A 25,037-nucleotide genomic window follows, 5' to 3' on the forward strand; every position below is an offset into this window, starting at 1 on the left:
TGTTGTGCCTATTGTGACTTAGCATCTCTGCTATGTGGTGAGTAGCAACTTTCCTTCTCTAATATTGTTCCATTCCATCCTGGATTTTCCATTGTTTGATTACTACAAATGGTGTAACATAAGATGCAAATTATTTCATCAGTCTCACTTTTTTGTAACACCCTTGGGCATCTTATTAGATCACTTTCTATTCAGCAGAAGAATTTTTACAAGATGTGATACACAGGCTACACCTATTTCTGAACACTGTTAACAATTTTCAAACACAGTCAGTTAGTTGTGTAGTGTCCTGTTAGCATTGCTAAGCATCCATTTTGAAATTATTATTTTGGCCAGTGTTCAATATGCAGGATATATCCTGGTTGAGAAGTGGACATCTGAGAGCAAATAGTCCACCACTTCCCATTGAGCAGTGTTCATGAGAGATCATTAAGAGATCAAAGGTTAAAATGTATCCTGTAGCAGTACAGAGATGTGTGCTCAGTCCCACTTTCAGAAGACATAATTCTTACCTTTGATGAAGTTCTCAATATCTCTGCAGACAGCCATAACTGCTGTGTGCAGTAAAATATCCACAAAGTAGAAATGTTCAGGAAAGCTTTATGATAAGGCTGGTTGGAGTCTTGCTATGTACAGCTCCATTCAGGAAGGCAGGTACAGAGATCATACAGTCACCTAACATTGCTTGTTCACTACTACAGCCATAACTTGCAACTTGCTCAACTTGCTATGCAGGGAAGGGATGAGGTGTGGTTTTTGTCGTTGAGAAATATCTTTGACCCCCTGTGGCATTCTCCCCACTGAAGTCATACTTTCATTTGACACCATCCCTTAGTACAGAGGCATCAAAATCTTTCAAGTGTGTCATCTCTTGCTTAGAGAGACAAAGGGGCTTTGCCTCTGTCAACCAGCCATGACTCCTCCATATGAATCCTGATCTCATTCGAGATCCACTGCAAAATGACAGAAATTTGACTCTAAACATATTTTTTCTTTGCTTTTCTCTTTCCATTGAGGCAAGCTGCATCTAGTGAATAGTGATTTAGTTTTGGGCTAGATGGTTCTCTGTGGCATAATTATTTGCATCCCATATTTTTGAAAGGAAAGTCTTTATCATATCCATCAAACAAAAATAGTGTCACATGGTTTGATGCCATTCAGATCATTTTCCCTAATTTGCATACTATTCTTCAAATCAATAAGTGTCTTGTACTGCACACTTTTTAAAGTAGCCTATATTCATCCTCATTTTTCAAACTATCTCCATACCAAATTTCATGCAAAGAGTGTATACAAACTTCACCTGTATCTCTAATGAATTTCATTCTACAGTTAGTTAGTTATTTAGTTGGTTAGTCAGTTACATAGTCCATGAATCATTTTGCCTGGTAGATCGTAATTATGCGGAATGAGTTATTTTACAGTCACATGGCAAATTAATTTTTACATAGGGTTACTTTCTGGACGTATCTAAGTGGACTTTAAATAAAATATACAAATGTGAGTCAATAGTTCCTGCCCACCATTTCTTAGACATTACAATAAAAGAAATTACTCTAGGGAATAAAAGCTTTCTCATGTGGTTTTTTTTATTGAAATTATGTACATCATCGTTCTTTCTGAACTTTAGTGGATTATTTACAACAAACTTCATGAGGAAATAAATACACTGAATAGTAGTCAGAATGCGCAACTCCTTAAACGGATGTCTACTAGATGGTCTTGGTTGAGCACCACATATTATTCTTACAGCACGTTTTTGCACAATAAACATTCTTTATTATTAATGAGTCATCTCAAAACATTATTCCATACGACATTATTTAAAGAAAATCTGCAAAAATGTATCAACTTACTGATTTGTCTCTCCCCAAGATTTGCAATGATTCTAAGTGAAAATGTGGAAGGACTAAGTTGTCTTTTGAGTTCCAAAACATGCTTTTTCCAATTTAAATTCTCATCACTAATGAGACCTAAGAATTTTGAAGTTTCCAACCCATTTATTATTTCCTCAGCATGTGTTACACTTATTGGTGTAATACACCTAGATGTGCAGAACTGAATATATTGCTTCTTTTTTGAAACTGATGGTGAGGCCATTCACAGAAATCCAGCCAACAATACTTCTAAGAACTTTCTTTACCATTTCTTCTCTTTCTGTATGTATGCTTAGATTGATTACAATACTAATGTTAGCTGCAAAAAGAACTAATTCTGCTTGTTGTATATTACACAGAATATCATTTACGTGTATGAGGAACAGTAGTGGACCTAAGATTGAGCCTTGGGTGACCCCATACACGATTCCTCTTCAGTCAGAATTAGGGTTTGCGGCCTATATTGCTTGAATTACTAATTACAATTTTCGGCATTCTTTTGCTTACATGTGACATTATCCACTGGTTGGCTTATAACGGTAATCCCATAAAGCTTTAATTCATCTAGGAGAATACTGTGATCCATGCAGTCAAATGCCTTAGGTTGAAGAAAAAAAAGCATTTGGCGCTATTTTACTATTTCATGCTTGTAAAATCTGGTGAGTGAATATGTAAATGGCATTCTCAGTTGAGCAACCCTTCTGAAACCCAAAAATGTCATTTGCTGAGATATTACTATTGCTAAGGTGAGATACTATTCTAGAATACTTCTTCTCAAAAGTTTTCGAAAACGATGTCTGCCGTAGATCGGTAGTTATTGGCATTTCTCTTATAACCTTTCTTAAATAAGGGTCTAACAATGGCATAATTCAGTCCCTCTCGAAAAATAGCTTGATTTAATGATGCATTACATATCTCCGTAAAGACTGGGCTTATTATGGGGTACAAATCTTTAGTACTCTGTTGTAAACACCATCAAAACCAAATGACCTTTTATTTTTGAGAGAATGTACGATTTTCTTAATTTCGGAAGGAGAAGTTGGTGATACATTCATATGACTGAATTTTATGAGAGTTACTTTTTCAACGCACTGCTTTGTTTTTACTCTTTAACTGTTTTTCCTTATTCTTTCTACTAAATTTAAGAAATTGTTATTAAAATACATTTTCTATCTGTAACTCATCATTTATCGTCCTTACAGTTGCGTTTTCACGCAGTTCAGTGTTTATAAAGTCGTATCTCCTGAGCTATGAGTCGTACGATGATACAGTACTGTAGGTACATTCAACGGCATGTGTGGATACTGTCTGCGAAATGTGTTGCGTATTTAGTTAATAGCAAACAAATAATAAATTTAAATGTAATGCATAATGCGGCAATTTCTCGCGCACATCAGTGTTTTTTTTATGACGTCATATGTCGTCAACTTTGTATCGTACAATGGCATAATTTTGCAGCTACTTTCAGTGTTATACGTAGACACTGTCTGCAAAATGTGGTGCAAATACAGTTAGAACTGAAGAAGTAATTAATTAAAACGCCGTACCTGACGCGAAGTTTTCCTGCATGAACAGCGAAAATTTAGTAGGTGATAAACCTTTTTCCTTCCATTATTTTGTGGGAATTGTTTGCGAGGAAAAGTGTGTAAAGGTTTGAAATTATGTGTACAGTTTACTGCAAGTCACCAAATGCTCTGATTATCAAATACTGACTGAATAAGATCAGGGTATTCGCGCGTCGTGGTCTGCACTTTTTTTTCGTCCCCACCCCAATTCCTTTGATTGATAGACAGTTCTTATCCCCACAGCGATTCTTTCCAGACAGTAAGTACTGATATTTGCACCAAGTCTGATTGAAATCGGCCCAGAAGTTTCGGAAGAGGTGTGGAACAAACATACATACTGGTCGCACATTTTCAGTTGGCCTCTGTGATCTGTAGAAATCGGTTGACTTCGTGTCGCTCCGGAATGTTTACGCTAATCATCAAACTTCGTTACGCAACAGTATTGTGCGCCGTAACCATAAGTAGCTGTTTTGAGTAATTGCAGTGTTGAACCGTGTGCGCTGCTGTGCGTACTGACTGTTAATATTATCTACAAAAATAAAGAAAGACGCTGCACCTGATCCTTCTAGCGACTCGCCATAAGCTTCCGTGTCACTTCTGCGATGCATCCATTACATGTTCGTTTCTTTTGTACGTTGTGAGCTGGCTGCTCTGGGAAAAGGGGGCAGGGCTTGTCTCAGCAGCCAACAAGCTACGAGTCGATCGCAGGCTTCAGTTCCCGGCATCCTTCATTCGGAAGCCAAGTAAAGAGTGTACTTAGTACATACCAGTACATACAAACCTAAATACAAACATTTTTGTATATACGGATATCTTTTTTCCGTGATTCGCTTTTGATAAAATCAGCCTATACAGTGTCCCAGGCTGGCCTCAAATTGTCTTTGAACACCGCATGATAATTCCTCTACTAGTTTTGGAGAAGCTTGTTCAGAGAGACAGCATAGTTTTTCAGTTTTATTATTAGTATAGATTTTTATACTTCTACCTCTGTGCAGAAGGCGACATTTGTATAGTTTTTTCTTCAATGACTAGTTTAAAATGGTTCAAATGGCTGAGTATTATGGGACTCAACTTCTGAGGTCATCAGTCCCCTAGAACTTAGAACTACTTAAACCTAACTAACCTAAGGACATCACACATCCATGCCTGAGGCAGGATTCGAACCTGCGATTGTAGCAGTCGCGCGGTTCCAGACTGTAGCGCCTAAAACCGCTCGGCCATCCCGGCCGGCTGGCCAGTGACTAGTCTTGTCTATTTGTCATCACTGGTTTTACCACCTACAGTTTGTCTTGGGAGGTTAGAAAGTGACCAACAAACACATTTGGTGTAAAGTTTTCGAAGTTGATGACGGTTTCATAACCGTATTAAAAGCAGATCCACGTTCGCACATTATCGGCGCGTGAAACGCGAACTTCGCATCTAATGTTCCGACTTGCCCTCTTCCACCGCCCAGGGCGGTGAAGAACATGGATAACGTGACCTCTCAGTGAGGCGGTCGATCGCTTGGTCGCTTGGCCTACGCCACGCGCCACAACGGTTCGCGGCGCCTCAATGCTATCTCGGAGGTCTCTGCTCTCCGCAAAAATAAACACCGACGCCACAATGGATTCCTTAGTCGCAGCACTACTGCCAAAAGTTTGAACGGTAGGATATGAAAGCACACGTCCTGTGGTGTGTGTTGGCTGATAGACGCAAAATGTTAAGAAAGACGGGCGTTCAATAAGTAACGCAACACCTTTTTTTCCTGAAAGCAGGTTGGTTTTAGTCGGGTTTCCAATACACCATATTATTTCCTACTCTTTTGGCTACAAAACCCTATTTTTCAACATACTCTCCGTTCAATGTGACGGCATTACGTCACGTTACATGATACCACTCTACTGGTCAGCGCCGGCCGTTGTGACCGAGCGGTTCTAGGAGCTTCAGTCCAGAACCGCGCTGCTGCTACGGCCGCAGGTTCGAACCCTGCTTCGGGCATGGATGTGTGTGATGTTCAAAATGGCTCTGAGCCCTATGGGACTTAACATCGGAGGTCATCAGTCCACTAGAACTTAGAACTATTTAAACCTAACTATCCTAAGCACACCACAAACATCCATGCCCCAGGCAGGATTCGAACCTGCGACCATAGCGGTCGAGTGGTTAGAGACTGAAGAGCCTAGAACCGTTCAGCCACATCGGCCGGCTGTGTGTGATGTCCTTAGGTTAGTTAGATATAAGTACAGGGTTATTACAAATGATTGAATCGATTTCACAGCTTTACAATAACTTTATTATTTGAGATATTTTCACAATGCTTTGCACACACATACAAAAACTCAAAAAGTTTTTTTAGGCATTCGCAAAAGTTCGATATGTGCCACTTTAGTGATTCGGCAGACATCAAGCCGATAATCAAGTTCCTCCCACACTCGGCGCAGCATGTCCCCATCAATGAGTTCGAAAGCATCGTTGATGCGAGCTCGCAGTTCTGGCACGTTTCTTGTTAGAGGAGGTTTAAACACTGAATCTTTCACATAACCACACAGAAAGAAATCGCGTGGGGTTAAGTCGGGAGAGCGTGGAGGCCGTGACATGAATTGCTGATCATGATCTCCACCACGACCGATCCATCGGTTTTCCAATCTCCTGTTTAAGAACTGCGGAACATTATGATGGAAGTGCGGTGGAGCACCATCCTGTTGAAAGATGAAGTCGGCGCTGTCGGTCTCCAGTTGTGGCATGAGCCAATTTTGCAGCATGTCCAGATACACGTGTTCAACCGTTTCTTCGCTCACTGCAGGCCGACTCGTTGATTTCCCCTTACAGAGACATCCAGAAGCTTTAAACTGCGCATACAATCGCCGAATGGAGTTATCAGTTGGTGGATCTTTGTTGAACTTTGTCCTGAAGTGTCGTTGCACTGTTATGACTGACTGATATGAGTGCATTTCAAGCACGACATACGCTTTCTCGGCTCCTGTTGCCATTTTGTCTCACTGCGCTCTCGAGCGCTCTGGCGGCAGAAAGCTGAAGTGCGGCTTCAGCCGAACAAAACTTTATGAGTTTTTCTACGTATCTGTAGTGTGTCGTGACCACATGTCAATGAATGGAGCTACAGTGAATTTATGAAATCGCTTCAATCATTTGTAATAGCCCTGTAGTTCTAAATCTAGGGGACTGATGACTTCAGTCCCATAGTGCTCAGAGCCATTTGAACTATTTTTTTCTACTGGTCAGCGTCGGAACCAACATCTTGCTGCATTAATAACGTCACCATCATCTACGCACTGCTTCCCGCGGAGTGCATCCTCCATTGAGCCCAACACATGGAAGTCGGAAGGTGTGAGATCCTGGCTGTAGGGTGGATGAGGAAAGACAATCCAATGAAGTTTTGTGAGCTCATCGAACAGAATAATCCCTTCAGAGTCCCAGACGACCGTCGCCATGACTTTATCGGCCGAGGGTGCGGCTTTGGACTTTTTCGTCAGAGTAGAGGTGGCGTGGCGCCACTCCGTGGATCGACGTTTTGTTTCCAGTTCGAAGTGATGAACCCATAATATTTTATCGCCTGTGACAATGTTCGACAAAATGATGCCACGATCAGCCTCGTAATGCGCAAGCAATTCTGCACAGTTGGTCCTTCACTGCTCTACGGTCTTCCGTTAGGCGGCGAGAAACCCAGCAGACACACACCTTTGAGAATTGCAAATGATGGACAAGTGTGTCAGCACTACCAACAGGGACGTCCAGTTGAGCAGGAAGGTGTTTGATTGTGATCCGTCGATAATCTCGAATGAGAGTGTCCGCACGTCCCAACACTACAGGAGTCACAGCTGTATGCTGCCGGCCTGCAAGCGGGAGATCGGACAAGTTTGCGCGACCTTGTTGCCCAACGACTCACCGTGCTTTTGTTCACTCTCCGTAGACATTCTCCAGGTGCTTATGAATGTCTGGAATCCTCCGGTTTTTCGCCAAAAGAAAGTCGATGATAACTCTCTATTTGGAAAGCACCTTCGTTAGAGACGCCATTTTGGAGGCTACTTGTAACGGCGCCATTTGCCCGAACTTCATGGGACTACAGGGGCTGATGCAGGAATATTATTCCACTCTGTACCACAACAAATTCCTCATTTTTCAACCGAAACTGGTCGAGAAAAAAAGTCTTGCGTTACTTACTGAACGCCCCTCATATATGATTTACAATTTTGTGTAGCTTAAGTGCCGTAATTGATGGTTTTAGCTTTTAAACTTGCGTGCTACTAAAATATTCGGTTTCACTACAAAGAATTTGAATTTACTCCGTGCAATGCCGGCCGAAGTAGCCGTGCGGTTCTAGGCGCTACAGTCTGGAACCGAACGACCGCTACGGTCGCAGGTTCGAATCCTGCCTCGGCCATGGATGTGTGTGATGTCCTTAGGTTAGTTAGGTTTAATTAGTTCTAGGTTCTCGGCGACTGATGACCCCAGAAGTTAAGTCGCATAGTGCTCAGAGCCATTTGAACCATTTTTGAACTCCGTGCAATGAGCACATTTACATTGGGACACGCCTCATTACACCATCACGGTGGTTCAGATTTTAAAGGAGAAAACGATAAGGCTACTGAACGTCACGTCACGAAGAAGTTGCAACATTTTTATTGGAACATCCTGACTTCGTCACTGACGAAGCAATCGAGCTTGCATTCGACAGAAAATAGTAGAACAACGTGAAACTTATACCATTATGGTTGCTCTGGATTCGAACCCCGCTCCCACCTAAAAAGTCCAAGCGAGATGATCCTGTGCTAAGACCCTGGACTACCCTTTTGGGAGGACGGCGATATGAATTCCCGTCTGACGATTCATACTGGTTCCTTTGAAGAGTCACCTATCCCGTCCGTCCCCGAACCGAACATGTATTCCGACTGTAATTACCTCATCATCGACGGGAAGTTAAGTCCTTATCCTCTTTTCTTGGGGGCGGGGGGTAGGGTCCAAACTGCCGTTCTTCAGTCATGGCTTATATAATTTAAAAATTTAATAGAAGTTAAAATAATTATGTCTATGCTAAGACGGTGGCCATTTTAAGTACATTTTCTTCATTATGAGGATGATATGATTGGGGCTCATGGTACCTTTAGGTATGTACTGTGATGCGGGAAGTACTGGAGCGTATGTTGTATGGAGAAGGATGTGAGATGTCTACAGGAGAAGGTGCTGATAGGTGGGATGTCTCTGTTAGGAGATGCGAGCTGGGCAACGAAAGGATAGAGTGGAGCCTTCATTTGGAATAGGATGAGTACAGTAGCTTATGACTGCAAGGAAGTGGATGATTTCTTCTTTTGGAAGGGACAGGTGATTGAAATTACGCTGGGAAAGGACATGGAGTGCTTGGATACGGAGGAAAGGTGGGACGTGTTGACAGAGAGGCAACAGCACTCGAGGGTTCTCAAAGATGGCGGAGAATACACTCAGGTTTACAGAAGATTTAGGAGAGACGAAGATGTTCTCGGTGCTTGAGGAGGTGTAGGAACTAACGAACGCTCGAAAGCGAGTCATTTCTCATGATGTCCATGGTACAAAAATGTCGGAGAAAGTGACACCGGCAGGTGAAACCATTACCGCCCCAGCTTTCTGATGCCACGTCGCTATTTTTCCGAAACTGCTAAAAATTGTTTTTTCTCACCATACTTTCCGCAAAGTGAGTTGTATTCTGTCTCTAACTACCTTCTCTCCTGTCTTCTTTCTTGGCTTATCATTATGCTTGCTTTGCCCCGTGTTCTTCTCAGTCTCTTTCATCTTTTGATGGTTTCCAGTTTCATACATTTGAGACCATCTTCGCTCTGCCATTCTCATCAAGTATCAATTTTCTGATAACCTTGCCTAGTCGGCGGTGCGGATCTCCCGCATCGTCCTCTATGCTACTCGGAGTATGGGACATCATCATCATTTTCTGATAGTTTATGCTTTTTTTTACGTTTAACCATACTTTGTATACGTTGCTCCGCGATTCGTATTTCACATTAAGCAGTGCATGCACTTGCGACGGGACTGGTGAGCCAGTACTCATCTCCGAGGAAGTCAAAACCGTGTCACTTCTAATATAACGTCAGACAGGGCACTCTGATTTTAAAACCTACCTTTGACTATTTCTTGTACTCACAAAAGAAGTGACTGAAGCAGCAGCCGCAAAAAGAAAAGGTCACCACCATTGCAGTTTGCGTAGTGACCTTGGCCACTGTGGCAAATCCGCAGCGAATCCCTACAGTCTCGTGAAAAAAGCGTAGGAAATGCGTTGTTTCTCGCTACGTCTGTCATTTCCGTTCACTCCGGCTCGCTAAAAGTCGTTAAGACGAAAATCCCTGAGTGATGAAGGTAAAACAGAACTGACTAAAATCACAGGCAGAATGAAAGAGAATTCGGCGAAAAACTATTGTGCAGCAAGACTGCCACGCATTTTACCATACATCTACATGACTGAAGTCGTTACCTTATCTCTCATACGAAAGAACTGGAACGCCACATCATACATTCCCTTCATCAAGAATCCAATTCATAAAAAGCCCAACTGCTTATTAGACAGGATTTTTTTTTCACCCACCTCGGTGAATTAGTATCCTACGCCTGTGGGGTAAATGCGATATCCTTGGATACGTAAGCTGCAATCCACAATAATGCGCACAGTGGTGAGCACTTTGCAGTTATTTATTTTCACCTTCAAGGTGGTTATTTATTTTCACCTTCACCGAAGTTATTTGTCCCTCCACCTTTTCCAGTCGCTAACGACGCGCGGAGAAAAGTACGTACTGTTTTACGCCTCCGCTTGAGCCGTAGCCGTAATCTCTTATCTGAACTTATGGAGTCATTGCTGGAGGTATACGACGGAGGTAGTAGAACCGTTTTACAGCCAGGTTCAAATTCCAATTCATAAAACTTCCCTAATAGCATTTCGTGAAAAGTAATGTCTTGTTTCTCCCAAAGCATATAAGAACTACGGTCGTACTGATTGGACAACTCAATCGGAAAGTTAGCTGCGCGCCACCGAACTCCTTCAGTCTGCCCTCTCAATCCAGCCCCCTTATGCTCTAAAAACTAAAAGTACTCAGTTATAGAAGTGCACAACTTAAATCAGATTGTATGCACACTGACCTGTCACGTCAAAATTTCACGCGAGTATCCTATCTTCATGTTTTCTACACATATAACACGCATGTCAATGACAAAAATGGTTTTATTTGTTAATTTAATCGTGTCAGACGCACCAAACACTGTATGCAACAACAAATAATGGATGAAATTTGTAAACTAACAGGTGTGTATAAACAAAAATGTAACACTATAGGGCTACGAAATTTTGGATCAGAAGCCTCCCACATGTAGCGCATCTGGGGTACCCTTCATGAGCTCCTCAACAATCCAGGTGCTTGGGCATAGCTCGCACTGCATATGCTTTTGTTCACAATCTATAAAACCACTTCGTCTGATAATCAACATCTGTTCACGTTGCTTATGGTTCTTGTAACTCTGGAACATAGTATTTCCAAAATCTCCATATGCCCCACTCCTATATGTCTCCTGGTGGTAGTTCTTCCCGTGATAGCCACTGAAGAGCCAAAGAAACTGGTACACCTGTCTAATATCGAGTAGAGCCCCAGCGAGCACCCAGAAGTGCCACAGCACGACGTGTCCATGGACTCGACTAATGTCTAAAGTAGTCCTGGAAGGAACTGACACCATGAATCCTGCAGGGCTGTCCATAAATCCGTAAGAGTACGAGGGGGTGGAGACCTCTTCTGAACAGCACATTCAAAGTCGTCCAAAATATGCTCAATAACGTTCAAGTCTGGAGAATTTGGTTGCCAGCGGAAGTGTTTAAACTCAGAAGAATGCTCCTGGAGCCACTATTTTGCAATTCTGGACGTGTGGGATGTCGCATTGTCCTATTGAAATTTCCCAAGTCTGTCGGAATGCACAATAGATGCAGGTCATCAGACATGATGCTTACGTACATGTCACCTGTCAGAGTCGTATCTAGACGTATCAGGCACTCCATATCACTCCAATTACACACGTCCAACACTATTACAGAGCCTCCACCGGCTTGAACAGTCCCCTTCTGACATGCAGGGTCCATGGATTCATGAGGTTGTCTCCATACCCGTACACTTCCATTCGCTCGATACAATTTGAAACGAGACTTGTCCGGCCAGGCAACATGTTTCCAGTCATCAACAATCCAATGTCGGTGTTGACTGGCCCAGGCGAGGCGTAAAGCCTTGTGTCGAGCAGTCATCAAGGATATACGAGTGGGCTTTCGACTCCGAAAGCCCATATCGATGATGTTTCACTGAATGGTTCGCACGCTGACACTTGCTGATGGTTCAGCACTGAAATCTGCAGCAATTTGCGGAAGGGTTGCACTTCTGTCACGTTGAACGATTCTCTTCAGTCATCGTTGGTCCGTTCTTGCAGGATCTTTCTCCGGCCGCACCGATGCCGGAGATTTGATGTTTTACCGGATTCCTGATATTCACGCTACACTCTGTGTCCCATCGCCCGTGCGCCGGCTATAACACCACGTTAAAACTCACTTAAATCTTGATAATCTGCCACTGTAGCAGCAGTAACCGATCTAACAACTGCGCCAAACACTTTTTGTCATATAGGCGTTGCCGACCGCAGCGCCGTTTTCTGCCTGTTTACATATATCTGTTCAACAAATGTTCAAACATGTGTGAAATCTTATGGGACTTAACTGCTAAGGTCATCAGTCCCTAAGCTTACACACTACTTAACCTAAATTATCCTAACGACAAACACACACACCCATGCCCGAGGGAGGACTCGAACCTCCGCCGGGATCAGCCGCATAGTCCATGACTGCTGTGCCTTAGACCGCTCGACATATATCTGTATTTTAATACGCATGCCAATACCAGTTTTTTTGGCGCTTCAGTGTAGATCAATAGCGAAAATTGATATCTTTTCGTTTGAAATATCAGAACCTACCTTCTCGAAACAATTTTGATACTATGTAGGTGCAAGTGAACGATACATCAGTACCATCGTGATTCACAATCAACCAAACACGGTTCTGCCGACATGGGAAAGGTTTCTGACGTCCAGCAAACTGCAGGCCAAACAGGAAGGGCACAGTAGGTCAGACCTCAGTTCGCGGAAGGGCCTACTTACAACATGGTAGCCCACCTACTTTCTCGTGCATTCAGGTGTTTAACAGCGAGATAAGTAGATGGTAGTGAAGTTGCTGTGTCCAAGAATGGTCTTCTCTTTTTACTCCTTTCACACAATTACCAACATACCGAGGAAGAAATAGTACAAATTAAGAATGAAGTCATAGAACCAGTTTCTGCATGTGTAGCAGCTGAAAATAATGAATATTGATTGTAGAGCAAAAGGAAATAAACACTGTAGTAAAACTACCCTAGAGTGGTTTTGGTTAAAGCAAACAGGGTTTTCAAAACGAAGCTTCCCATGTGTCTGAAAACGAAAGTTCGCAGTTAGTGTGTATTGCTGCTTTTGACTAAGGGCAGTTTAAGACATGGAACATTAATTCTAAAACCATACAAGAATGGATGGATCGTACCTTATCGTTTCCTAGCCGGTCATGTGTGCTAGCCCAGCTCGTTCAAAAATGGCTCTGAGCACTATGGGACTTAACATCTGAGGTCATCAGTCCCCTAGAACTTAGAACTAGTTAAACTAACCTAAGGACATCACGCACATCCATGCCCGAGGCAGGATTCGAACCTGCGACCGTAGCGTGCCCAGCTCGGTTTAGTAATCGCATGGAGCACTATCTGGCTACATAGGGAAGGGAATTTTTCTTCAGCGTGCAGCTGATGGATCTTCTCGAATCCTCCTACGTGGACTGCGGTCGGAACCTACATGAGTGGCTTACAAGGAAAGTAATTTCTCTGTAAGGCCGGTGTTTCCAACGTCTGCAGCAAAAATTTTCAGAGTTCTTCCAGAAGACAACACCTTAAAGAAGCGCTGTAAACAGCAGTAGGAACTACACATTGAGAAGGCGTACATACATTCAGTTCCAGACTGGGGTTGGCTGGACAGCCAGAACTAAATAATTAACTGTACAGCGTCTGTGTTTACAATTCACATTATCCAAGCTGACGTTCCACGGCTGCTCCTTAAATATTACGAAACTGTATTCACAAATTGCAAATCCAAATTGACTTCAGCTGCACTAGGTATTAGTGACAAATGAAAATCTGTGCCTGGCCGGGACTCGAACCCAGATTTCCAGCTTATCACGAGCGGTCACCTTGACCACTTTTGCTATCTGTGCACACCTCCCAGACCGACCGAAACCTCTATATGTCATACTTGTCGACTTTTCCTAATGCTCACACTCACATTATGTGATTCCCAACACATCTATCAAAAATAGTACAAATTAAGAGTGAAGTCATAGAACTAGAACAGGGAGGAACATTCGTTGTGATCGTTGTTTTAACCCGTTTAGGCATGAAATACTTATTAATATGAATTGTAAGCACAGACATTCTACAATTAAAATAATAAGTATTACATGTCTCTAAGAGTTAAAACGACAATCATAATGAATATACCTCCCTGTTGCGAGAGTCACATAATGTGTGAGAGCGTTAGGAGATGTGGAGAAGTTTGGCATATGGAGGTTCGGGTCAGTCCCGAAGGCGTGCACGGGTGGCCGAAGTAGTTACGGCGAACACTCGCGATAAGCGGGCAATTGATGTTCGAGTGCAGTTACGGCACAAATTTTCATGTGTCACTAATAAATAGTGCAGCTGAAGTACATTTGGATTTGCAATTTGAGAATAAAGAAATCGTAATAGTAAAATAGTTTTTTGAAACATTGTGATCTCGCAACTTTCGTGGGGTTTTTAACGCAAGTAGTGGGCTCTTGGGGTTGTGGAGTTCGTGCTTTAAAGCGGTGATGATTTCGGGGATCAGGAGTCAGTGGCCCCTCCCGCCCCCTGGTGCGAAAAGTGGCAATTGACCCTGAATAAGGAAAAGTGTGAAGTTATTCACATGAGTACTAAAAGAAATCAGTTAAATTTCGATTACGCGATAAGTCACACAAATCTGAAGGCTGTAAATTCAACTAAATACTTAGGGATTAAAATTGCAAATAACGTAAATTGGAACGATCACATAGATAATGTTGTGGGTAGAGCAAACCAAAGACTGCGATTCATTGGAAGAACACTTAGAAGGTGCAACAGGTCTACTTACTAGACTGCTTACACCACGTTTGTCCGCCCTATTCTGGAGTATTGCTGTGCTGTGTGGGATCCGCATCAGGTGGGACTGACGGATGACATCGAAAAAGTACAAAGAAGGGCAGCTCGTTTTGTATTATCGCGAAATAGGGGTGATAGTGTCACAGACATAATACGTGAATTGGAGTGGCAATCACTAAAACTAAGGCGTTTTTCGTTGCGACGGGATCTTATAGTGAAATTTCAATCACCAGTTTTCTCCTCCGATTGCGAAAACATTCTGTTGGCACCCACCTACATAGGGAGAAATGATCATCACGATAAAATAAAAGAAATCAGGGCTCGCACAGAAAAATTTAAGTGCTCGTTTCTCCCGCGTGCCGTTCGAGAGTGGAACGGTAGAGTGACAGCTTGAAGGTGGTTCATTGAACCCTATGCCAGGAACTTTACTGTGGATAGCAAAGTAATCACGTAGATGTAGATTATCAACGAGATTGCTTTTATGGTACGGGAATCTTACCAAGCATTCGGAAGTGCATTACTGTGTGCGGGCTTCGAATTCTGCTCAGACTTTTTCCGTGCCTCGATCGGTAAAACGTAACTCCTATAGGATCACTTGGTTGTCCGTCTGTCTGTCTGTCCGACTGTTAAAAACCCTTTACTCTCAGGGATGGCTACACCTATCAAGTTCAAATTTAAGTCACTTACAAAGAGCTATGGTCCCTTGCCGGTGCAAAACACTATAGCTTGTAAGTCAACGCATTCAAGAGATACGGCCACTTACGCCACATATTTCGATACCCGCAAACTCACTCATAGTACCTATAGGGTACCTCTCGTTAACCTAGAATCATGAAATTTGGCAAGAAGGTATCACAGTACAACCAAAGGAAAAAAATCCGATAATCGTTAAGTAGTAATTACATCAAACGTGTCCGTCCGTCAGAACCCTTTTCTCAGAAACGGTTATACGTATCAAGCTGAAATATATGTCACATACTAAGGCCATGCACCTTTGATGGCGAAATAAATGTAAGCTTCTAACTGAATGCGACCAAAAGATACGGTCATTTACGTCATATTTTGATTCTCAACTCACTAATCAAAACCTGTACGGTATTCCCGTTGGTCTAGAATCATGAAATTTGGAAAGAAGCAACATTTCACAGTACAATCAAAGGAAAAAGGCCGAAAATTTTTAATTTGGAATTATCTCACGCGAAAAAAAATTTTTTTTATTCGTTATCAGACTGTCACATCTGTCTGCTAAAACCCCGCTTCTCATGAACGGCTAGACGTACCAAGGTGAAAATTAAGTCACATTCTGAGGTGGGTGGTCCCACGACGGTATAATAAACGTTAACGTCTAAGTGAGTTCAATCAAAGGATACGGTAATTTATGTCATATATTATGTAGAATCATGAAATTTGGCAAGAAGCAAGGTTTCACTGTACAAGTAAAGGGAAAAAAAATTGGGTAACCATTGGCTGCGGCAGCAGATGGGAGGACACAGTGTAATGCTACGGAAGCTTCGCAGGGTTGAGCATTCACCGTTGGAGCGGCTTGCAGCAACTCATGCTACAGCACGGCGACCAGGACGCATTTTTCACGCCCCTCAAACTCGTCGTCTTGGAATCGTCGAAATCAATCTCTGCATATTGTTTCCGGCAGACAATTATCTCCATACGCTTCCAGTAGCAAACGATGCCTTCCAAGATTTTTTGAGATGGAAGTAGAATAACACTTCCCGCAAGTGCTTCGTAGTAGATACAAAACTTGACCTGTTCAACGGGCTAACAAGTACGTTCTTTTCGCTAGGTCACATACCGATCTGAAAGTCTGATGTTTAAATCGGTTTCGTGTCGTCCGCTATCCTTCGCTGCATCTTCACTCCGCAAGTCACCTTGCAGTGTGTGGAGGAGGGTCCTGTCACATCCCGCCTCCCCTGTTCCAGTCGCGAACGGTTCGCGGGATGAACGATCCGTGTGGGCTCAAATCTCTTTAATTTTATCTTCACGGTATTTTCGCGAGATGTGCGTAGGAGGAAGCTATACTCTTCTAGGAAAGGACGCTCTCGGAACTATAACAGTAAACTACACCGTGATGCAGAACGCGGTCTCTTTCTCCGTCTACCACCAGTGTTGGTTGACCATCTCGGTGACGTTTTTGGGCTTATTAAATGTACCTGTAACGAAACGCGATGCTCTTCTTCCCTCTATCAACTGTATCTGGTACGGATCCCATACTGTAGATCAATATTCAAGTAGCGGTCGAACAAAGGTTTTGCAGCTATCTCCTTCGCTGACAGCCTACATTTCTTCCAATGAACCTGTCTGGCATCTGCCTTTTATGTGATTACTTTTGCCTGCTCATTCCACTTAAAATCGTCCCTAGACATTTCATAGAAGTAATTGTTACCACTTATTTTTCTGCGGTCATCTAATAACACAATAATCAGCCTTTCTGTCCACGTACTCGCAAAAGGTTACATTTATCTACGCTGAGAGTCAATTGCCAAGAGTCAATGCTCTGCAGTCTCTCCTGCATTTCCCTACAGTTCTCTAGCGTCGCGACTTCTCCGTACACAACAGCATTATACACGAAAATCCTCCAAAGAATTTCCGACGTAGAACTGCTGCCCTCTCTTCGTCAGCAGCGAGAATTAATTCAGGCTCCCAGTCCACAGACAGACTAGTGACTAACAAGGGAACCTCCCCATCGCACCCCCCTCAGATTTAGTTATAAGTTGGCACAGTGGATAGGCCTTGAAAAACTGAACACAGATCAATCGAGAAAACGGGAAGAAGTTGTGTGGAACTATGAAAAGAATTAGTAAAATATACAAACTGAGTAGTCCATTCGAAGATAGGCAACATCAAGGACAGTAGGAGTGAAGGAACGACGTGGTCCCGTGGTTAGCGAGAGCAGTTACGGAACGAGAGGTCCTAGGTTCAAGTCTTCCCTCGAGTGAATGAGTTTAATTTTTTATTTTCAGTTTATGTGACAAACTCTTATGTTTTCATCACTTTTTTGGGAGTGATTATCACATCCACAAGGAAACCTAAATCGGGCAAGGTAGAAGAATCTTTTTACCCATTCGCTAAGTGTACAAGTTAGGTGGGCCGACAACATATTCCTGTCATGTGACGCACATGGCGTCATCAGTGTCGTATAGAATATATCAGACGTGTTTTCCTGTGGAGGAATCGGTTGACCTTGCGATCAAATGTTTTCGGTTCCCATTGGAGAGGCACGTCCTTTCGTCTACTAATCGCACTGTTTTGCGGTGCGGTCGCAAAACACAGACACTAAACTTATTACAGTGAACAGAGACGTCAATGAACGAACGGACAAATCATAACTTTGCGAAAATAAAGAAAGTAAAATTTTCGGTCATCGGAGGACTAGAACCAAGGTCCTCTCGCTCTGCAGATACTCACGCTAACCACGAGACCACGACGCTCCTGAGCTCACATTCTCCTTGATGTTGCCTATGTTCGCATGGATTACTCAGTTTGTATGTTTTATTAATTTTTTCATAGTTCCACACAACTTCTTCCTGTTTTCTCGATTGATCTGTGTTCAGTTTTTCAAGACCTATCGACTGTGCCAACTTATAACTAAATCTGAGGGGGGTGCGACGGGGAGGTTTCTTTGTAAGTGCTAAGAGCCTGAGGCACCGCACGCCTCCGAGACGTGCAGACTGGCGTAAGAGGAGCGCGGTTGTCCCGTCCTCGGTGCGTTCACCCGCGCCACATTGCGGCCGTCAGCCCCGTTACCTCCCGGCGGAGTTTCCCGCTCGCTGCCTTTGGTAATCTCGCCACCGTTACCGCCGCACGCTCCTCTGCAGCTGACCCGCATTCACGGTAATGATAATGCCCCGCGACTCACGACTACGTGGATACGCATCAGGAGGAGAATACACTCCCACCAGCAAATCACTAGAGAAGCGTCATGTCACCACGACAATAATGAGCGGGAAAGGTGGGTCTACGGATTCCTTGAAATTACTGTGTTAACAAGTAGGATCCGACCGCTGCCAAAGAAGTTAAAAGTATGTGCGAATTCAGGATTCCGCGGCAAGTCATCTTCAGGGTATTTCCGAACTCCACAGACAAAATTTCGGAGGTTATACAGGAATATTTTCTGAGCACACTATCTGGTCAAAAGTTGCTCCTATTGTAATGCGGAATTTGCCACTGGATGTCACGAAACGTGTACACATGAGTGTAAAGGGAGGCGGGGAATTATTGTGTTGTCAGTAGAGTATCAGTAACGGCAAAATGGGTCAGTCAGGAAAGCTCAATGACTCCGAGTGTGGACTCGTCACTGGATGTCACCTGAGTAAGAAATCCATCAGCGACATTTCAACTCTTCTGGAACTGTCCGAGATGACTGTTGGTCATGTGATTGTGAGGTTGGTCGATTGGTAGATTTGGGTGAGGACGAAACAGGGAGGTCATCGGTCCCATTGGATTGGGGAAGGAAATCGGCCGTGACCTTTCAAAGGAACCATCCAGGCATTTGCCTCAAGCGATTTAGGGAAATCATGGGAAACTTAAATCAGGATGGCCGGACGCGGGTTTTAACCGTCGCGTCATCTTCCCGAATTTGAGTCCAGTCTGCTAACCTCTGCACTACCTCGCTCGGTGATTGAGTTGGAAACGCAAGGGAACAATCGCAACTAAACCAAGACCAAGACCTAATGTACTGACAGACAGAATATTGCGGAGTGTACTTGTAAAATGTCGCACGAAATCAGCAGATAGAATCAGTAGTGAGTTCCAAAGTGCTACAAACTGTTCAGCTATCACAATGACCTCGTGTAGACAATTCAAAATTGGGGTACAGTGATGGAGCAAGTCCTCATAAGCCACACACTTGTGTAGTCAATGCTAAGCGACATTAGAAGTGATGTAAAGATCGATCCCACTGTACAGGTCTCCACCCTTCACCTATATGACGCCTTGAAATTTGCTCAGGACACATTCAGTGAGGTGTCTAAATGTCTGTGGAGGAATGACAGCCCATTCTTTCTCAAGCGCCGAAACCAGTGAAGGTAGTGATGTTGGACGCTGTAGCCTGGACTGAACTCATCCCAATGGCGTTCCAGAGGTCAGGAATCTGAGCAGGGCGGTACACGTCAGGAATGTTATCTACAAACCACTCACTCACACATGACTGCTTTACGACTGCGCTCATTGTCCTTCTGCTACAAACAACCATAGTCTCCGAACTGTTCCTCCATTGCATGCAGGTCACAATGCAGTAAAATGTGTTCATATCTTTCCGAGTTCTTTGTTTTGTCAAGCGCAATAAGGGACCAGTACCTACCCTTGAAGAGCACTCTCATACATACCTTAACACCACTTTCTCCCTACAGTGGACTGTTGTCACTACAGGTAACTCTTCAGGCATTAGCCAAACTGAAACTCTTTAATCGGATTGCCACACGGTATAGCGTGACTCTTCACTGCGAATGACGCGCTTCCCGTCAGCCACTTTCCAGTGGCGTCGCCATTTACACCACGTCAAAGTGTCTCTTCGTAGTGACTACAGGAACGTATAGCTTATGAGAAGCTGCCCGACCGCTGCACCTCCTTTTTAACTTTCTACGCATACCCATTGTGCTGGCTGGACTGGAACTCACGAGTGACTGCTTCCGCTGATTTCATGCGATTTTCTACAACCACACTCCACAATGTTCGACGATCCCTCTGCGTCAGTACATGAAGTCCGCCTGGCCTTGTTTAGCTGCTGGTTGCTCCTTCCGTTTCCACTTCACAATCAGATTACTAACAGCGGACTTTAACAGCTTTAGAAGGGTTGAAATGTCCCACATGGATTTGTTCTCAGCTGACATCCAGTGACTACACGTTCGAAGTCACTGAGCTCTCCTGGCCGACCCATTCTTTTGCTACTGCTTCTCTACTGACAACACACTACACTAATTCTCGTCTCATTTTATAATCGTGGATCCGCCTTTCGCGACATCCTATGGTCAATTCCGCCGTTACTGCTTCTCTACTAACAACACACTACAATAATTCTCGTCTCACTTTATAATCGTGGATCCGCCTCTCGCGACATCTAGCGGTCAATTCCGCATCACTTAGGGGTTTCCCGATACTTTTGCCAGGTGGACTAAGCTACCAGTCAGTCAGATGCATAAGAAAAGATCCACATCTGTTAACACTTAATTCCGATATTATATTATATACGAGAACATCTTCTCACAGAACGACGAAGTTCAGTCAGAAGACAAATCGCGACCTCAGCATGCCAAGTAAAACACGGGACGAGATCCGTCGCTCGTCTTCCGGAGCGATTATGGTGGTGCAGCGATAACGAGACGGAATTTATATTCAGGACGAAGGTCTTGATACCCAGACCAACTCCCTTCATTTACGCTTTCCGTGGATGCCCTAAACCACTGAAGTGGATGTTGGTATTTTTCGGCGTTAATGGAGCACTTCTAATGACTTGGATGATCACCTCTATTCAGATCCTACCCGTCGATGGATAAGGAAAGTCAGCTCCTCTTCAAATAAGAGACAGCTGTTTGCAGCTTTAGGTGCTTAAAATACGAAAAAGTCAGGCGTTCACAGAACTGAAAACGTATGTAAGCACGCCTCGCACCAGAAAAGGAAGCTATCTGTGTCGCCACCAACCGAATATGTTGTTGCCTGAGTTTGATGTCTGCCGAACAGGGGCAAGGAGGAAGCGAAACCTTAGGTCGAAGCGCAAACCAGTTCCTGGTACCTGCATCACTGCTGAGCGGGAACGAAGCGGTAAGAGGTGCCTTCTACACAGAACCAGTTGCAGTTGCACAGATCGTAAATTTTAATTTGATTCAGTTCTGGTTCTCCCCATTAGTCAATTTTTTTCTCTCCTTTCGCCACATAATCGCAATGCGACAAATACTTAGTCTCATATGCAACTAATTTACTTTACTTTTTCGTGCACGTCTAAACACGTTTCCGGAAAATCGCGGCCGAAATGGCCTTTTTATTAACTTCAGAACGGTAGCTTAGCGTGCTAGGGTTCACCTAGGAGACGGCACTGCAGCAGGTGGCCTGGATCTTGCACCTCGCCTCATTCACACAGAAGATCTGCATCCGGAAGGAGGCCCCACTTCTGCATGTTCTTCTTACAGAACGGCACTCCTATCCCCACACCGCTCCAAGCTCGCCACACAGGTGGGGCAGCTCACTGCCAGAGTCTGGCTATTCTCGTTGGAGGATGTCGGGGTTCCCCAGTTGCCTCCTCCATCTTTCCCTTCTTTGCAAGAAGCTTTTCCTGGATTGCGATCCACGCACTGGCTGGAGAAATGTGTATTCATCTTCGTCCTTTCCATATCTGACGCTATGTCCTAGCCTACATGAGAGGCTACAGTGCCAATGAGCGGACAGAGTTTCTACAGTGGTGTTAGCTTCAGGCACCCTGTTGCAGTCCGCACTGACTCGTTCGCTGCGATGTCCACCTTCTTCGGACATGCAGATGACTCCACATAGGAGTAGCGTACTCAGCAGCAAACATACAGTTTTTTTTGCTATGGTTTTACGGCGCAAAACTGCTACGGTCATTAGCGCCCGGTACGTGGCTTAGGAAAAGCTAAAAAAACGAAACTGGAAACCAGCAGCAATGGGAGCAAAACTAAAAAAAAGTGGGGAAACCAAAAACAGAGGGAAAGCTTAAAAAACCACTATAGAAGGGGGGTTGTTTGTCCCCAAAAAGAACTTCAAATTACTGACGTCATCTCACTGGCATTAATGAACTCGAGAACACGATCAGCTGATCGCGTGTCATCTGCTAAAATGGAAGATACAGGGTTATTACAAATGATTGAAGCGATTTCACAGCTCTACAATAACTTTATTATTTGAGATATTTTCACAATGCTTTGCACACACAAACAAAAACTCAAAAAGTTTTTTTAGACATTCACAAATGTTCGATATGTGGCCCTTTAGTGATTCGGCAGACATCGAGCCGATAATCAAGTTCCTCCCACACTCGGCGCACCATGTTCCCATCAATGAGTTCGAAAGCATCGTTGATGCGAGCTCGCAGTTATGGCACGTTTCTTGGTAGAGGAGGTTTAAACACTGAATCTTTCACATAACCCCACAGAAAGAAATCGCATGGGGTTAAGTCGTGAGAGCGTGGAGGTAATGACATGAATTGCTGATCATGATCTCCACCACGACCGATCCATCGGTTTTCCAATCTCATGTTTAAGAAATGCCGAACATCATGATGGAAGTGCGGTGGAGCACCATCCTGTTGAAAGATGAAGTCGGCGCTGTCGGTCTCCAGTTGTGGCATGAGCCACGCGTGAAACTTGCCCGCACGCGTTCAACCGTTTCTTCGCTCACTGCAGGCCGACCCGTTGATTTCCCCTTACAGAGGCATCCCAAAGCTTTTAAACTGCGCATACTATCGCCGAATGGAGTTAGCAGTTGGTGGATCTTTGTTGAACTTCGTCCTGAAGTGTCGTTGCACTGTTATGACTGTCTGATGTGAGTGCATTTCAAGCACGACATACGCTTTCTCGGCTCCTGTCGCCATTTTGTCTCACTGCGCTCTCGAGCGCTCTGGCGGCAGAAACCTGAAGTGCGGCTTCAGCCGAATAAAACTTTATGAGTTTTTCTACGTATCTGTAGTGTGTCGTGACCATATGTCAATGAATGGAGCTACAATGAATTAATGAAATCGCTTCAATCATTTGTAATAGCCCTGTATATCAGGCGACAGCTGTAGACGGGCGCGTAACGGAGTTAAATAGGGGCACTCAAGTAAAAGGTGTCTCACCGTCCACAGTTGAGAGCAGTGGGGACAGAGTGGGGGAGGATCGCCGCTTAAAAGATGTCGATGGCTACAAAGACAGTGCCCTATCCGGAGTCTAGTTAAAATTACCTCCTCCCGACGACGCGTTCGGGAGGAAGAGGTCCGAGCACAGGGAAGAGCTTTCACGTCCCGCAATTTATTATTGGGAAGTGTCGATCAATGTGCGTGCCATGAAACACACACAAACATACACAGTGCCAGACTAACAGACATCCGCAGCAGTACCGGATCGGCACTCCATGCCCTGCTCGCGAGAAACGTGATAATGTTATTCCTGGCGTAGACCTAGGCTTTGATGGCGATGTAATGCTATTTAAACGCGAGGGTGCGGTCCAGGGTCAGGACCACATCTTTCGTCTGTGAAGAACACCGGAATCGTTCGCCTCGACAGGTCCTATGTTCTCGCCTGACGATCGGAAACTAATGAAAGACGCCACATTTGAAGACAAAATGAATGAAATTTAAATACCTTCTTGGAGATCCTTTAAAGAATCTGTCAAGTTTCTTGGCAAATGGAAAGACCTTGAGTACAACAATTAGTAAAAAAAACATGCTGGGCAACCTCAAAGCATTGGACGCCTCAACGTATTTGTATTTGCACTTTATGGATTTCCACGTCAGCTATTTTCTAGAAAATCTAGGTGTTGCGTGTGAGGAACAAGAAGAAAGGTCTCATTAGGACATTAAACAGAGCGGGTGTACCAGGACCGACGGGACGTCAGTATGGAAGCTGACTACTGCTGGATGACGGGGAGTGTCTTCAGTCAGAATACGCAACGGAGACTTGAGAGGAAAGCGAGGGACATTAATGGTTCAAATGGCTCTGAGCACTATGGGACTTAACTTCTGAGGTCATCAGTCCCCTAGAACTTAGAACTACTTAAACCTAACAAACCTAAGGACATCACACACATCCATGCCCGAGGCAGGATTCGAACCTGCGACCGTAGCGGTCGCGCGGTTCCAGACGAGGGACATTAAGATTCATGCCTTTCTACTAGACCTGAAGAATATGGTACTTCATTATAGCGTTAGGAGTATCTTATTTTATCGTGTTTTCTTAAAGAGCGTTTTTGAATGTATGTTTTGAACGAATTTTCTGGATCTTCATCATTACTTTGAGAAAAAAACTTATGTGATAGAGGGAAACCCTTATCATTTTTGAACTTAGCATTCCAAAAATTATTAAAACCACCTAAAATGATTAAGAACGAAACTGCAAAGGATAAATTTGCAGTTGTGTGTTATTGGTGAGGAAAGCGAAAGAGCTGTATCTTGCTGGGGTTTCGCTTCAGGTGGTAGTACCGTAGGAGAGAGAGTGATCGAAGGTTATGTCAGTATCCCTTCTGCCTCTGACGAGGTCGAACTTTGAGCTACCAGTACTGTATCGTCGAGTACGCGAACTACCTGGTGTTATTTGGTACTGCTTGGTCATATATGTACATCTTTTACAGTAGTGGTGCCAGGACGCTCCTTTGTGGCGAGTCGTTCTTCTGTTTCCTTCGCCTACTTTTTTATCCATAGAAGCTAACACAGGATCTTCTGT

General features: G+C 43.9%; 1 protein-coding gene across 1 annotated transcript in view; it reads right to left on the reverse strand.

Moving 5' to 3' along the window:
• The window catches only part of LOC126091933 (transforming growth factor-beta-induced protein ig-h3-like), a 134,043-nt gene that overhangs the window by 33,009 nt on the left and 75,997 nt on the right, over positions 1 to 25,037 (reverse strand). The window lies entirely within an intron of this gene.

Source organism: Schistocerca cancellata, chromosome 7 (assembly GCF_023864275.1).
Source record: "Schistocerca cancellata isolate TAMUIC-IGC-003103 chromosome 7, iqSchCanc2.1, whole genome shotgun sequence".
Lineage (NCBI taxonomy): Eukaryota > Metazoa > Arthropoda > Insecta > Orthoptera > Acrididae > Schistocerca > Schistocerca cancellata.